Genomic DNA, 17,914 nt, shown 5'->3' on the forward strand with positions numbered 1-17,914 from the left:
AAAACTGAAACACAAGTCCCCCTAATCTGTTATGGCAGGAATAGAGGTCTTCTTCTGTCAATTAAAACCTGAAACGCCCAGAGAAGCTTGCTTTGTTGTTAAATGAAAGAAGTCCCTGATATTCACTTTATAAACAACAAGTAACAACTTACTTATTTAACTCTAACAACTAGCAAATTACCAAAGCTGCTAACAAACCAAATAATTTGCCACTAGCCACTAACTTTTCCCTAACTGAACCAAATTTTACTGGTATGCTGTTCCAATAAACACAGATAATAAGAAAACTAAATGAAAACTTAAGAGTCTCAAATTCCATACATTATGTGTCTCCCAGAGTGTTCTGCCTTCTCCTCTGTCTCTCCAGTCAGGAATGTTTTTCTATGCAGATACTTCTGTCAGGGATTTTTTTTCTGTGAATTCTTCTGTTAGGACTCTTAGCCAGAAGTGCCGTGGTACTTTTATGGATGGGTGGTGTTTTCTTAGAGAGCTTGGAGATATCTGTGAGAGCTAGATGTTCATTCCTCAGATGGCAGTTTGCTCTCGCCAGATTTCCAAAAACCTAGTTCTTGTATACCTTGGATTTCATAACATTTTCTTCCAACAACATTGGTCGGAAGTTGTCAAAACTACCAGATTTAAATGTGATTGGTTTTCAGTTTCTAAGTGCTTATTTTAAATTAATTGGCTGGCTGATTTCAAGCTAGTTGCCAAAATATCAAAACAATCCTAAGGTTTGCAATCACCCAGCCAACTGATACATGTTTCAAATTTTAGTACTGTTCATACATTTTTAGCTGCTTACAGACACATTTTCCATGTAAATCTCCAAGCTTAGAAAAGCCTTCTACCTCTTAAAGGAGCCACGCACTTATCCCTCCTATCATTTTTACAAACAATCTCTAGCCTCCTACTTTCTATTTCATGAGTATTCTACACTGCTTTGTAACAATATTAAGCTGCTGTCATGAAATCCACAACAGATGGTCAGACTGACCAATCATAAGAAGTGTGGTTTCCTTGATTCTATTTTGCGGGGACTCTAAAGTAGTTCAACATGGGAAGGCCACTCAGTAGCTCCAGTAGTAGCACCCCTACCTCCCTGATATTGACAATCACCAGTAAGGAGTCATGAGTATGGTGCTGGAAAAGCACAGCAGCTCAGGCAGCGTCCAAGGTGCGGGAGAATGGACATTTCAGGCATGGAAGACTCCACCCCGAAACTTCCATTCTCCTGCTCCTTGGATGCAACCTGGCCTGCTGTGCTTTTCCAGCAACACACTCTCAACTCTGATCTCCAGCATCTGCAGTCCTCACCTTCTACTAGAATCCCATTCGCATTTCGACTCACCTGCATGTGCTTTCACTCTGTGAATATTCTCTTTACTCAATATATGATGATTCTTCAATATATGATTATTCTTCATTTGTACAGTGAGCAATGCTACTGTTTGGGCTGAGCATTTCTGCCTGCACTCTTCCTCATTTTAGGGAAATATTCAAATTGGTACAACAGGATCATACTCACAGAAATGGCCATTTGGCTACCGAATGTGCAGCCTATCTAGTCTGGTGCTTCCAAAACAGTAGTGGCAACTTGCTACCAAGACATAAAAAACTAGAAATAAGATTGAGTCCAAAACTGGGTTTCAGCCTTGTATCGCAGCTTGTTATATTTCTGCTCTTACAGGATAGTCAGAAGTGATGTCCACAGCGCAAAAAGATCCAAATTCAAATGGAGAGATATCCCTGTGTAAGACCACTCCTAATTCAGAAAATACTTTAACATTTATCTTGATCCCAAAATGATCCAGTGTCTCACTCAGGAATTTTGTACCTGTAACACTTTTCCAATAAGTACTGAGAATAATGAAGCAGCTATGAATCCCTAAGTGCTACTCGCTGCCAATTACTGATTAGGTGAGACAACAAGAATACATCAGTAGCTACTCAATTTGTTGAAAACAGAAATGTAAATTATAAAATGATTATTTGGAGAAACAGAAAAATGATGTGAAGGATTAATATTCTACATGCCATTGCTCATGCAAGTGGCCTTTCAAGAAGAGACAAAGTTACTGGAATCAGCAATCAATTAACAGCAAAGGAAGGTCTGCTAAAATAGAAACACACATAATAGATTGCAAATTTAACAAAACTCTTACATTATTCCCCAGGCAATCCTTATTACTGGCAGCCAGAAATCAATCAGTAGTTTAATAAAAATACTTAATCTATTGCCTATGTGACTCCAACACAGAAAGTGATGTGCCACTAATTATAAGACAATTTCACAAATTAAAAACTCTAATTTCATGATTTCTCACAAATTTCAATGCGATTCATATTTAGGGGAGGGAAATCAACTTGGCACCATCAAAGTTTGCTTGTTCATTCCAATGAAAGGCTGCAGGCCTGACTGACAAAACCTTATTGCCTTAAGTGTGTTAAGGTTCCTTTTCAAACTGTTAGTAAAACTGGCCAATTGGTGCTGGCTCAGGGCACAATCATCTTAAAATGTCCACACTATCCACACAAATACACGCCTCCCAAAATACACACTGAAAAATAGATACTTATCAGAAGCACACATGCACCCAGACACAAAACATTCCTCAATATAAACACACATACACTCCACAGACACACACATCTGCGCATACACAAATACACACACACACACTTATACATTGGCAGACACAGACACTCATACATAGGCAAACACACATAAAGGACACACTGATAGACACATGCCATGAAATGAATAAAGCCCCATTACAGACACCCACATAAACATACACATGATCAACAACACACATTCACACGCAGACGCACACAAAAAGACACAGACAGATGCAGACCTTGACACAAACATGGCTCCATACACACACCCACATAAACTCACACATCAACAACATAAACCCGCACATGGGCACACACACAAATAGACACAACTACTCTCTCATACATACTTTGAGACACACCATTAGCTTACACATTTACACAAATACACTCACCCCAATACATGCACACGTTCACAACTGTAACTTTTGAACACAAATTTATATTAGTGAGAGTAACCTTTCTCTTCCTATGCAGCTTGTCGGTCAGTCAGATAGCTTTTACAGTGAACAAGGGTGACCCTGGCAAACTTTGATGGTGCAAGAACTGGGGATGCTGTAAATCAGAAACAAAAACAGAAGTTGCTGGAAAAGCTCAGCAGGTCTGGCAGCATCTGTGCAGAGAAATCAGAGTTAGTTAACTCTGATTTCTTTGATGATTCCAGGTTTATTTTCCTCCTCCAATAATTACCTAAAAGTTGTGAGGAATCATTAAATAGGAATTACTAGTTCTTGAAGTTGACACATCTCAATCTGTACTTTGAATGCAATAGGCTGAAGGATTTTTAAAGTTTGTGTCTGATTTCTGGCTGCCAGTAATAAGGATTGCCAAAACAATGTCATAGTATTGTTACATTTGCAATTTACTGGAGACAGGGAGTGAGGAGTTTATATAGCCCTGGTGAAAAAGGACAACGTATCTATGTGCAACTTTGCAGTATTAAAGGCGGTGATGGATCTAAAGCCCATGTAATTAACAGAAGCACACAACAGTCAGTTTTCCATTTCCACTTAAATCTCCAGCCAGACATCAATCCATTTACCTCCTGGGATTCAAATCTAAAACCAAATCACAGAGGAGTCTCTGGTGGGGCGGTGTCCCTACCTCTGAGTCAGAAGGCCCGGATTCAAGTTCCATCTACTCCAGCAGTGTGTAATAACATCACTGAACAGGTCGATGAAGTAATATTAAAAGCAGCTTACAATGGGATGCGTTGCAAATGCCACTTGTCCTGACTGGGAGGGGAATAATGCATTGAAACGAACGCATTTTCCTGACCCACAAAACAAGCTGCATTTGTACAATCTGAGCTGCCGGTGAATTTTGACAAACTGTGAAGTTGTTGCCCGTTTATTTCGGTTCGGTTCGAAACTTTTCATTGTCTGGGAGGGCATTAAACACAAAAGCATTGAAAAGCCACTCGCATCTTCTTCAGGATAGGCCGGGGTTGGAATTTGAAAGCCTTTAGATAATGGTCTGAAAGCAAGAAGTTGACGGTAGCTCTGTCCTTTCATGAATCTGACTGAATAAACAGAGGAACAGCGTGGGGCGAGACCGCAGGAGGGAGCTAGACCTCTACAGAAGAGAGGGACAGACAGAGAGCGAGACAGTGCACTTGCTGTTCGTACAATCGCCAGCACACCATCTCTCTCATCGCAATTTGCTCCAAATATAACCTGTCCTGCAAAATGCAGAGAAAGCAGAAATCATGATTCAACTCAGGGATAAATCTGTGTGAAATGTCGATTACTGCACTGCCAAGCTGCTAATAACTGACTAATATATTTCTGCACTTGCGCTTTTCTGACCTTTGGAAGTTGTGTAAGTGTAACTGAAGTTTTTTTTTCTCTCTCTGACACTGTGGTCGGCAGTTTTCTAAGAATTCCAAACGAGGGTTTGTGGGGAAGCAGATTGGGAGAGAAATTGGAATCTGCCGGTTTCTGTTTTCCCTCGTGCAGACTTGCAAATGCCGAGTTCACAACATTGTTCCATTTACTTGCAAATTACATTCAACTTTACACACAGTCTCCAGTGCGGGCCATGAATTATTCCTCAAAATATGGTTCTGTCGCTAGGGCTGAGTTTTATGTTGTGGTGACAGATGGTCTCTGTAATATAAGAATTATTGTAAACTTCACACACACACACACACACAGAGAAATCTCGAGAATGGTCGCGATTTCAGTGGTGATCCTCTCAATCGGAGACTCTCCGCTATCGCCACTAAAACACCCACAAACGTCTACTTTCAGCCGCTAGTCGAGACAACATTCTTGTCACGTTACACGGAATAAAAAAAAGCTAAACATTGCAGATTCAATGGCGCAGTAACCCACCCGAACCGTGCAAGAACAGAAATGACAAAATGATTGTGGTTTGAGGTTATATCGTTGACACAGTCTCTCTCTCTCATATACACACTGCAGTGTCCCACACTCCGAGGCCGGGCAATGATATGGTTTCAATCAGGGGACGCTTGCTGGGCGGTGAATTGAAGAATATAACTTTTTATTCTCCTTCATCCCCCACCCCGTCTCTCTGGCCCTGTCTAGCCCCCAGTCGGAGAATGAGCTCAAATCCGATGGAAATGTGGAAGGGAAGCAAATTGGCGAACCCCAGACTGCCCAGACCTCCAACTAATAACCACCCCTCAGGGCTAGAGGGGGAGAGGCAAACTTTCTCTCCCAACTCAGTAACAGAGTCAGGTTTTTTTTTCCCCCCCAGAACAGAAAAGGCGTTTACTTTCCCAACCCCGGGCTGGCTTGGAAGGAAACACAAGCATTGCAACATGTTCAGACGCTTTGCCGAGCTGCCGGTGTTAATTTGCAGGACGGCGCGCCAGAAATGTCAATGAGATGCAGTTGGGAACTGAGACAAGTCTCTCTGCACACACTAACGAACGGAATGAGAGAGAAGGTGGCGGGAGAAACCTGGTGAGGGGAAACTTCACATTACATCTGGGTCAGAAAAGGTTCAAATGAAAGCAGAGCCGTGGCGGCCCTCCCGATGTTTATTCAAGAGAGCTGTCCAGCTTCCAGAGTCTCCTTCACTCAAAACCCTAACAGCCAATGTGTAATGAACAACACTAGAGTGGTCACTGGGACACCGACTAGCTTACTCTTCATTGGTTTCGATGAAGCTTCGTATTGGTTGTGTTCTGACCTGGGAGGCAGCGAGGAGCAGAACCATTGAGTTCCCGTTCTCCATCTCCTCCGAAGATGTCTCGGCGGCCAATCAGCCCATCGCACTTGGAAAGGGCTGATCCAATTTACCCAAAGTCGCTCCCCTCCGCCACCAGCCCTGCCAATATTTTTCACAGAAGATTGGAGACTGACGGTTCTCACTCAGCGAGGCGACCCCCACATCCAGCCTCACCCCCCCATACACTCACCCCAACATCCCCCACACACTCTCACCCCAGAAACAGGAGTAGGCCATTCGGCCCTTGACTATTCTATAAGATCATGGCTGATCTGCTACAGACTTCAACTCCTCTTTTGTGTCAGCATCTCATAACACACAGTATCTCAATTTTTCAAAAATTCATCTACCTTCTCTTTAAATACTTTCAGTGATCTATGGACATTATTAGTTTCACAAAACTGCTCTGGTACTGTTTAATCCTGGTCAATTTATAATCCTATCAGGTCAACTACCACAAACCCTTTCCCCTGTTTCTGACATCTCAGTCAACATGTTATAGTAAGCACTAGTTTTTCAAACCCTTATGCTGGTATACTGTGGGGAAAAATAAAGACGTGTTCAATCATTTTGTCAGGGAGGCCTCTTAACAAATTATTTTCCCACCTCACTGCTCACCCCAACAACACCTCGCTCAGTTGAAAATACCACAGCAGTTACTTGCTTCAATAATTTTCTTCAGATACTGCTCAAAGTCCCCCTTGCTCTGATTAAAAAAGGGTGTGCAAAAATAGAACTCCATCCATACAGATCCAGATATTAACGGCAAGAGCAGATTGATGTGATGGTAGCCTTACGATGAATTCCTTAGCCTCCCCATGCCCTCAGTACGGGGTGCCTTTCATCATGATATTGGATTGTGATCAGGAGAAGGCAAACAATTTAATGTGGCCTCTGGAAAACCCAACTTGAGCACTTTTGTATCTTCCAAAATGCACAGCTGACCCACTTTGATCAGGGGTTTTGCCTTTTTTCAAGTCTGGTTTCTCAGTGCATTGTGAGAGCTGTGAGATTTCGTTAGGAGCATACATGTCGAGGAATCAATTCGAATCATAGAAAATAGGAGTAGGCCATTTGGCCTGTTCAGCCCGCACTGTCATTCAAATGGGTCATGGTTGATCATCCAACTCACTCCCCTGTTCCTGCTTTCTCCTCATAATCCTTCGATCTCTTTAGCCCCAAGAACTAAATCTCATTCCTTGAACATTCAGGTCAGCACAACATCAAGGGCTGAAGGGCCTGTACTGTGCTGCACTGTTCTATGTTCTACGTTTAACATCTTTCTTATGGCAATGACACCAGAACTGAATGCAAGAAAAAGTCATATTTAGAGGTGAAGGCCTTGTGGTATTATCAGGAAGGAGAAAGTGAGGACTGCAGATCAGAGCTGAAAATGTGTTGCTGGAAAAGCGCAGCAGATCAGGCAGCATCCAAGGAGCAGGAGGATCGACGTTTCTGGCATGAGCCCTTCTTCCTGAAGAAGGACTCATGCCCGAAACGTTGATTCTCCTGCTCCTTGAATGCTGCCTGACCTGTGCTTTTTCAGCAACACATTTTACAGGTATTATCATAAGACTATTAATCCCAGACACCCAGGTAATGTCTGGGAACCTGAGTTCAACTCCTGCCAAGGTGGAATCTGAATTTAATAACAAATCTGAAATTAAAAGTCAAATGATAACTATGAACTGTTGTGCATTGTCAGAAAAACCCATCTGGTCCACTAATGTCCTTTAGGGAAGGAACCCACTGTTCTTACCTGGCTTGGTCTCCAGATGATTCCATTTCTGCAGCAATGGGATTAACTCCTAAGCTTTTTTAAAAATTCATTCACTGAATGTGGGTGTTGCTGGCTGAGCTAGCACTTATCACCCATCCTTAGTTGCCCCTGGAGAAGCTGCCTCCTTTCACTGCTGCGGTCCACCTGCTATGTGTTGACCCACAATGTATTGGGGAGGGAATTCCAGGATTTTGACCCAGCAACAGTGAAGGAACGGTGATATAGTTCCAAGTGAGGATGGTGAATGTCTTGGAGGTGAATTTGCAGGTGGCGGATTTCCCATATATCTGTCACCTATGGCTTCTAGATGGAAAGACTAAACTGCCCTCTGGGCAATAAATGCTGGCCCAGCCAGTGATGTCCACATCCCATGAGTGAACTTAAAAAAAAGGCACACTTGGGAGGTCATCCAAGCCGAAACTAATGGCAACATATTCACCTTTGGTTGGGGTCTAGTGATTGTGTCTCAGCATGGGGCCAGGAAGTCCTTCCAGTCTTGGAGGTGTGTCAGAATATGTCTGAACAGGTTGATTAAAACTACTTTAACAAACACTTGGCTCAAAGGGGTCTTATGAAAAAGAAATCTTGTGGCACAGTGATAATGCCCCTATCCCTGGGCCAGAGATTCAAGTCTCAACTGCCCTAGAAGTGCATCATTACATTTCCAAATGGGTTTATTGATTTTTCTTTTAAAAGATGGATGCCAGACACTCCAACAAAATCTGCCTCATTACATTTGAATAACTCAAGTGGCTGTACTGCAACAGAACTATCAATTTAAGAAAGGGCTGTAGCGGTAGTGCCTCTACCTCTGAGCCAGGAGACCCAAGTTCAAGCCTCACTAGCCTAAGAGGTGGTGTAACAACATTTCTGAACCGGGTGGTTGGGAAATATATTCTTACTGATGAGGTGCACAGTATAACGCGAACAGAATACATCCAGCAGACAGTGAGCTGAATGAAAACTGAGGGTGAATCCTAGGGCTCAAATCACATTTACTGGGCGATTACGCTGTGTCTCTGTAAATTCAGGATGGTGTTAATGCAGTGTTCCAATCGCGGCTTGGAAGCACACTGGCCACAGAACCAGGCTTAGTGCAAACAGCAGGAAGGAGAAGAGCTGCAGTTCAGGAGCAACTTCAAGTGATGCACAGCCGCGGGTCCCAAGACTTTTGTACCCTCTCAATCTAATGCTGCATTGCAGCAAAAACAAACCTGGTGGGGGCTGATTTATTTGTACATTTCTGGGCACTGGGGCGCGTTCCCCCTCCCCTCTCCTCCCCTCTCCTAACGCCCCTTCTGGCCGCTTCAACACCGTCGGTGTGTGAGAGAGGGGGTACGCACCATCTAAAATTCCCTCACCTCTCCCATTTAACTGACTTTTGTGGGACCCTAATCCAATACATGCTCCAGATTTAAATAAAACCAGGGAAGTCCAACTCCTGCACGCACAGGAGAGAACATTATTCAATGGGATTAAGTTTCCTTGTTTAACAAAAAAAAACAAACCTCTCCTTTTGAAACAAAAAAAATTAAACAAACAAAAAAAAATTAACTTAAAAAAATTTGCAAATCCTGGTTCAATCAGCAATAAAACCATCCCGATGCTGCAAAGCTGACCAGATGTGATTTCCCCCTCCTCCCCTCTCTGTTTACGCCGGTTTTACCTTGTTTTTGTCTACGCCGGGATTTCGAAGGGATTTCGAGCGCTGTGGTGTTCGGTAGCGAGCGGCGTGTGCCCCGCAGTAATCCCGGTTATAGCGGGCTGATGCTGCCGTCCGGGGGCGCAGATTCTCGCTTGTGTGAACGCTGTTCAAGCCGATCATGTTCCCCTCTGGCAGCAGGTAGGGGTTGGTTTTTTTTTGGAAAATGTAGTTTTTCCCCTTCCTCCACCCCTCCCTCCCACACACACACACACACACACCCCACTCTCCCTCACACACACACCCCACTCTTACACATACACTTAAAAACACACACGCACACACTCAGACACACTCACTTACATGCACACACATTCTCACACATACTCATTCACACACACGCACACTCACTCACTCTTATACACACGCTCACACATTCACACACACACTCACTCAAACTCACTCTCTCAGGTACACAACACACACAGTCACTCATACAGATGCACTCACACACAAACTCACACACAGTCGCTCTTATACACACATACCCTCTCACATAGTCGATTTCATGCACACACTCACTGTAAAACACACACACATTCACTCTCACATTCACACACTCACATACTCACCCTCTCACACACACATTCACTCTCACTCACATTCACACATTCTCTCTCTCTCACACACACACTCAGTGACTGTGCAGAGGAAGTGGTTGGGGTGGGGAGAGCGCCTGGACTGAGATCCAGTTAACCTGCTTCACTGAGCGGAGGCTGAGCCGAGCGGAAACAGACGTTTGATCCAAAGCTGCTGCTCAAATTACGGTGCTGAAGGATTGGGGTGGGGGTCGGGCACATAGAAACATAGTAACTCGGAGCAGGGGGAGGCCATTCGGCCCTTCGAACCTCCTTCGCCGTTCAATATGATCATGGGCTGATGATCCAAAGCTCCTGCTTTCTTCCCAATACCCTTTGATCCCTTTAGCCCTGACTCCTTCCTGAAAACATTCAATGTTTTGGTCTCAACCACCTTATGACAGAGAATTCCACCGCTCTCTGGGTGAAGAAATGTCTCCTCATCTCAGGCCGAAATGACCTGCCCTGTGCCCTTACGTTGTGTCCCCTGCTTCTGAACCCCCTGGTCATTGGGAACATCCTTGGTAAGTTCACTCTGTTCAGTCCTGTTAGAATTTTATAGGCTTCTGTCAGATCCGAGCCTTCAACCCCACCCCAAGCATTCTTGGGAACTCCAGTGAATATAATCCTAACCCACACAATCTCTGCTCGTGGCAAACAGCTTTGATTGGGAACTGGATCGGACCAGTTCCAAATGTATCTCAAACCTGACTTCAGACACTGTGCCCGTTCTAACGCAAATATCTATTAATCTCCGCGCCGTTTCAAAGTTGTTAGAAACAGGACAAGAAACAGTCTAGAGCTATAATACCATTTTTTAAAAAAGCAATATGTTGGAAATCAGAAATAAAGACTGGCGCTACCTGTATTATAAACCATGTCAGCGTTTTCCACAACTATTTTAGCACGCTCGTGAACAAGGACATTGTGAAATTAATTGTTGTAGAAATATCCTGTCTTAGAATTTCAAAAACTCACCCATCACATACAAAGGGGGACGCAGCTCAATTCCCCGGCACAACATCCCAGTTCTGGCAGAATTAAACTTCATAAAGGCGCATCAGACAGATTAAAAAAAAACTGGTCACTTTTTTTGAAACCTGCTCGGAAGTGCCATTGCTTGAAACCGGGCCTCCTGGCTCAGAGAGAGGGACTCGACCACTACACCACAAGAGCCCTCAGTACTCCTTGGCAAATACAACCTTTATTCGGTTTGTACACTGAAAGAACAGGTGCCCAGTTGGTTTACTCTGCCCCTGAACAACATTATGTCACGGCTGGGCCCTTTGTCTTTCAGTATCGAACCTGAAAAGGGAACAGTTCTGAGGCGCTCTGTTTTGATCTGTCTTTCTCCACCGCTGGGTACATCTGCAACAAATTGCTTACGTTCTATCTCCATCCCTGGTTTCCACAAGTCTTTCCAATTAACACTTGATAGTGTGTACTGCATAGTTAGGATGAGCTTTTTATATTAAAAAAAATCAAGTGTCCAACCCTGAAATAAGTTCCAAACATTTAAACTTCGCCCGATTCCATGTCCCCCTAACCTTACATCTCTTCTGGTCTTACACGGTCCCAGCAATTTAGCATTTACGGAGTTCCAACATCCGCTGCTCGATCTTCCTTCTCGGAGCATGTTAGAGCAGCAAGAATTAGTCAGGCCTCCTGTGTGTCTATATTATGAAAATTAACCAGTTCAAATCTGTGATTACAGCAGGGTTTTTTTTGGGGGGGGAAGAGGTTGATCCCGGACCTCACGACTCAGAGGTAGGGACACTACCACCGCATCACTAGAAGTCCAGCAGTCTCAGATCCGCCATCCAGCCTACCCTTAATAACCTTCCACCAATGCCTTACTTTACAATAACCTATTCCCCTCTTCTTTCTAAAACATTCATAGACTCTGCTTCCACCACTTTTTCGGGAACAGCCTTTCTGAGAGCGAGAGAGAAATCGCAGAACCTCTGTTTTGAATAGATGGCCCTGATTTTTAAACAGTGACCCCCAGTCACTTAGCATCATTTTTAAAACCAATAAAGTCCGAGCAAGAGTGAGACATAACCAACTTGTGTCAAAATTGATATTACCAGTTCGCCAACAAATTCGAGAAGAATTGTTGTTACGCAAGTCACATGAAGTTTATATGCAGTCTGCCGTATATTATTTAACCAGTGAGGGTCTGTACTTATCCAGCGCAGTTAGAACTTTCAGAAACACATGACAATCGATCACGGTTACTGCTGTCACTGTCTCTGATGGCCGCTGACAATGGCGAGCTGTTTGTGTAATGTTTATAAATGTGTTGCGATTTTGCTGCTGCCAGGCCATGGGTGTTAGTGTACAGTGCAGTGCTGTGTCTGATGGGAATCTCAATCCCACGGAACAAGTTCTCCCCAGGTAATTCTACTGTTTAATGTCGTGTCTGCGAATCGGTAAGTACGCTGCTTGGCTGCTGGATTGGAGATCACAGGAGCTGAGCTTGGAAAGTTTTTCCTGCCTGTACAGTTCTGAAGCCCCTTCGCAATCACACCGTGGACAACGCAGGCGAAATCACAGCGTGAGGAGGACCACGTGACGGGGAGCAGCTTTCTGAGCTGCTCAAATTTGACCAAAAACAAAAAAAAAGTCTTGATTCACTTTTGATGGAAATGTATCTGGTGCTGCGGCGGCACTGTGGCTCAGTGGTTAGCACTGCTGCCTCACAGCGCCAGGGAGCCGGGCTCGGTTTCAGCCTCGGGTGACTGCCTGTGTGGGGTTTACACATTCTCCCCGTGTCTCTGTGGATTTCCTCCCAAAGATGTGCAGGTTAGGTGGATCGCTCATGCTAAGTTGCCCATAGTGTTAGGTGCATTAGTCAGAGGGAAATGCTTCCATTGTGAATTACTCTTCCGAGGGGCAGTATGGACTTGTTGGGCCGAAGGGCCTGTTTCCACACTGTGGGGAATTTTATCATATCGCATTATATTCCTCTTTCATGCCAATTGTTCGTTTTGGCGAATATTTACATGTGAATTATGTACACGATTGCAGCGTCATCTCGAGTAGAGGTTACATTTAAAATCAGATTTTCACAATCCGCACTGTTTAATTTTCACCCTTTGGCACCCCCTCCCCCCCCCCCCCCCCCAACCACTCCCGGGTTGGCGTTTTAACTGAGGACCTGAAATTTAACAGCAGACTTCAAGAAAACTTGAAGGAGCATGTCCATAATGTCCTGAGAACAAATAATGCTGGAGGTCACAGCGGGTCAGGCAGCATCCACGGGGAGAGAGGTGGTTGAGCATGGACGATCCGCTGTCATCCCCAGCATCTTTGTCTTCAGCACAGATTCCAGCATCTGCAGGAATTGGCTCCTGCATTGTGTCAAAAACGTCCTGCAGCAACTCCAGACGGGAGCAAGACCAGGGACTTATCTTGCTCCCTGTAAACCTCAACACATTCGCTTCGAGTATTTAACTCCGGAATCTCTGTATTGATAACGGAGAGGCTGCTGCTGTGCATTACAGGAAGATCATTGCTCTTTGCTCACTTCAGCGAGACTGCCCTGGCTGTTTCCTCATCCTTTCGAAGTTTCTCACCTCGCATCAGTCAATCACTCTGTCTCAGTGGGGAAGAGGAAAGAGCGACTTGTTTAGATAATGTAAATTCCATTATTGCTGCCCCCATCAATCTTGATTTATTTAATCTACCAGTCTCTGCTGAGCAGTAATTAAGCCTCTGCTATTCTGTCTGGATCCATGCACTGGTGCAGTGGCAGATGGATTTATCTGAGGGCCGTCTCGGAGCTGGCTTTCTGGAAGAATAAAGTGACCGGGCAGCAAAGAGTTAAGTGGTCCATGTTGGACTCTTAAGAAATTATGGTTAATTATGATTCGAACAGAGGCCGGGAGTTGGATTATACAGGTGGATGTTCATTTTATTCAGAGACAGTGTTCAATTCCCCGTTCAGGCGAACACACGGAGGTGGCTGGAGTGGGGGTGTTGGGGAGTGGGGGGGGGGGGGGGGGGGAATGAAGTGTCTGTATTTGGTGAAAACCCATGAGCATGAACAGAAAGCGAACCGGGCGCAGGGAGCTCGCCGCTCCAATGCAGTGCAGAGTGCAGCCGGCCGAATGGGTTAAAATTCATTTGTGCGTGTGCCAAAACAGGACGCTTTTCTGCGCCTCTTCCACCCCCATTCCCACACTCCAGAGACAGGGAATTCCGCCCCTCTAGCTCTGAGACACACTCAGGGGGAACACGGGAAGTGCTGTGGAGCTGGGGCCTGAGCGGAAGGGAGCCCAGGGAGAGCTCTCGGCCGAACAGTTACATTATTGGAGTAACCATTTCACATAAAATACACCAAGCCGCTGCTGTTTGGGAAGCCCTCACTTTGTTTGGATAGAAACAGGCGGCAGGCAAACGCAGCGCTAATCGCCCCCGCTTTAGCACACACCTTGTGAACTGCTTTCACTTTGAGCAACTCCCAGATTGCCTCCTCAGCCCGGCGTCTGTCCAGTCGACACTTTCCCAGCTCCTAAACACAACGCAATGGGGAGCTGCATGGAGGAGCTAGCACGGGCGAGATGGGCCGACTCGGCGCTCAGGGTGCCTTCCAGTGCAAGTGAATGGGGACAGCTGGCCAGGGCACAAGCTGGAGGGGACAATCCTCAAAGAGGGTTGGAAAGCCACAACAGACCATTTCGCGACTCCCGGGCAGTGGGATTGGGAGCAGAGTACTCCAGAACTCGCCACTGAGTGAGACAGCAGCAGCCGGGGAGAGGGGGAGAGGGGGTGGGCTGGAATACCCCCGTGAATTACCCCACAGCATTGGAAGACTTTGGCGCTTCGAGTTCTCCGAGAGGTAGATGCGTTCGGAGCGGAATCTGTGAGCAGCGAATCCTTCACAACACACACAGGCACACACACACACACATGCAGGCACACACACACACACACACACAGGCACACACACACACAGGCACACACACACACACACAAGATACACAGACACACACTCACAGGCACACACACACACACAGATACACACACACAGGCACACACACACACACACACACATACAGGCACACACACACACACAGATACACACACACACACACAGGCACACACACAGACACACAGATGCACACACACACACAGGCACACATCTCTGTCAGATTTATATGCGACCAGCATCTGAAGGTCAGCGCCACACCGCCCAAAATGCTAAATACCGAACTGGGGAAAGTCACCGGGCGAGGAGAGAGAGGCCTTTGGGGTTGTGTTTGATTGCTAGCAGCTCTCCCTCTCTGTTCTGAGCTCGGCTGCTTTCCGCCGGCTTCAGGGGTCTCGGAAGCTCCTTAGTTGGTGTCTGGCGCATGTTGCTCATCCTCGCTTGACCTTGGGCTCAGCCAGCAGCCTCCTGCCCAGCCAACCTGGGCAGGGTAAGGATTCGCCCACATTGCCAATCTAACAGCGCTCCCCCCCAAACCAACCCAACCCAGCCCACCGCCCATCTATCTGAGAGAATTGTCGCTACGACATCGAAATAGTAATCCTGAGTAATTCACTTTCTGTTTTCGGATGTTTAGACTCAGCCACGGTAAAGCTGGTCAGATGTATTGCAATTAAGACGAACTATTAAACTTAGGTCCAACACACACACACAAATTGCAACTCGATCTCACAATAGGCAACAACACTTTGTGCAAAAGGGTACGGTACCAACACGTCTTTCTAAATCCCATCCCCCGATATTTCTCCCTCACCATCTCAACGCTGCAATCCTCCTCAACTCAAATTAAGTACAGTGCGCGTTTTATTACAGCGACGGTAAATACAAAGGCTGTCTCTGCGTTAAGAGAGAGAAAGAGAGAGGGGTGGTGGTGGGGTGGGGAAATATTGCAAACAAGATCGCTTCCCGTTTCATGTATAAAACCTTCCAACAAAGTACCGCTGTAAAGCCAAAAAGCTCCATCAGGACAAGAAGGGGAGAGCACTTACCGCTGACAGAGGCTGTGTGTCAGTGAGAGACAGTGGTGCTTGCATCGCCGACAGGGAACACGCTGTTGCTGTCTCTGCCAGCGCGGCTCCTTCTGCGATGCCGTGATTTCTTTCTCCCCGAGACTGACTTCTTCCATCTACTTCAACGCTCCTTCTAGAGGCAGGGATCCGCAGCCCCCGAGGGTGGGCTGGAAGGAGCTTTCCTACCTGTCAGCTTCCTGATTGGTGACCACTCGGTTTTCAGGCTCTCGTTATTGACAATAGCATCCTCCTGAAACAGAGGGAGGGTTGACAGGACTGTGGGCTCTACTCTGTACGGACGGCAGGGCACTGGGAATTCTGGCTCTTTCAGACTGAGGAATTTGCAAGTGAATTCAGTGGGAGCTTACAGTGAAGTGGTTTATATGAATAGAACCTCCCCCCGCCATAAACACACACACACACAAACACAGATAGTGATGGATTGACCTCTCTGTTTGAAGTCTTAAGCAATGGCATTCTCTCCCACCTCTACACACTCCCCCCAAAGCAAAATATAATCTGCTTTCTTTCATGATCTGTGATAATAAAAGATGAAACAAACCTACAAATTGTAAACCATTTTCAGTTCAGGCACCTCCACCCCACAGAGTAGCCTTTGCAGTTCCCCAGCAGAACCAGAGATCAGCAGCTCATTGATCAAAACACTGTCTCAAAACAGCAGCCACCTCCTGGAACACAACTTGTGATTTCTTATCTTTCATTGGCAAAACATAATATACAAAAGCAAAGGAAAACAATAACATTCTGGTGATGAAAGGCTCAATTATTTTGGACACACATTGCTTCACTACTCTTAAAGAACTAATATATTCATAGAATTCTAACAAGAAAATGCTTTTGCGCTAAATGACTTACTTCAATTGCTGGTTATGTAAATATTTAGCTGTAAAGTAATCCTTGCTTTTGCTGGTTAACTCTCCGCAACACTAAAATGTGTGTGTGTGTGCAAGACAGAGACAGATAGATTGTGTGTTGGAGAATGTGTGTGAGAGAAAGCTTATACCTGTATGTGTGTGAGACAGTGTTCTTGTAAATAATGAGTACATTTGTGATTTTGTGTGTGTTTGTAAGGGTGCATTTGTATGTGTGAGAGTGTGATTATATCATAGGACATAGAACACAGAACAGTACAGCACAGGAATGGACCCTTTGGCCCACAATGTTGTGTGAAACATGACACCAAATTAAACTAATTCTTTCTGCCTGCCCTTGGTCCATATCCCTCTATTCCTTACATATTCATGTCTATCATTGTGCACACGAATGTATATGTTTTCGAATAAACCCTGTCGAGGTATCATTTTTTCTAGTATCCATCCCCTGAGCAACTGAAGCAGCAGGCTTTGAATCTCATTCACATTCCATGGGAACACTTGTCTTACTTTCCAAAGCTGGCTGGTTCCTCTCTGTGCCAGGTGAGAAAGAGCACTTTAATCCCGCCTTCTAGCTATTGCTCTGTACCTAGTAGGTTATTGCACCTCAAAGACATATCCAAGCCTTTTCTAATGCGTTTGTAATTTCTGCCAGCATTGCCATTTCAGTCACCGAGTTTCAGACTCTCATTCGTCCTTTGAATGGAAAAAGGCTCTTCGAAATGCCCTTCTAACCTTCCATCAATTACTTTAAATCGGTGCCCCTGGTTATTAAAGAACAAAGGAAATTTACAGCCCAGGAACAGACCCTTCAGCCCTCCAAGCCTGAGTGGATCCAAATGTACTGTGTAAACCTGTCGGTCAATTCCTAAGCATCTGCATCTCACTATTCCCCACCTACTCATGCATTTATCCAGACGCATCTTAAATGAATGTACCGTGCCTGCCTCTACCACCTCTGCTTCCAAATTGACCTGATAGGGGAATGTAAGACCTGCCTATCCACCCCGACTAAACCTCCTATAATTTTATCGACATCAATAAAAGTATCCACTCCCCCCCCCCCCTCACCCCCCCCCCACGACCAAACTCCCCGGTTGTATCTAATCTTCCTTACAATTAGCATGTGCTGAGT

At 45.3% G+C, this 17,914-nt stretch overlaps 1 protein-coding gene across 6 annotated transcripts in view; it reads right to left on the reverse strand.

Moving 5' to 3' along the window:
* Positions 1-16,837, reverse strand: part of LOC122564560 (cadherin-6-like) — a 208,646-nt gene extending 191,809 nt beyond the window's left edge. For 2 of the 6 annotated variants that reach the window (XM_043719634.1, XM_043719629.1), the window contains exon 1: positions 15,866-16,495. The gene's annotated coding sequence lies outside the window, so the exon portion shown is untranslated. Of the gene's footprint in view, positions 1-3,726; positions 4,277-5,784; positions 5,993-10,861; positions 11,353-15,865; positions 16,496-16,762 lie in introns of those variants that run through there. The other 4 variants (XM_043719632.1, XM_043719630.1, XM_043719631.1 and 1 more) reach the window with 4 other exon arrangements.
* Between the last annotated feature and the right edge of the window lie 1,077 nt (positions 16,838-17,914).

Source organism: Chiloscyllium plagiosum, chromosome 29 (genome assembly GCF_004010195.1).
Source record: "Chiloscyllium plagiosum isolate BGI_BamShark_2017 chromosome 29, ASM401019v2, whole genome shotgun sequence".
NCBI lineage: Eukaryota > Metazoa > Chordata > Chondrichthyes > Orectolobiformes > Hemiscylliidae > Chiloscyllium > Chiloscyllium plagiosum.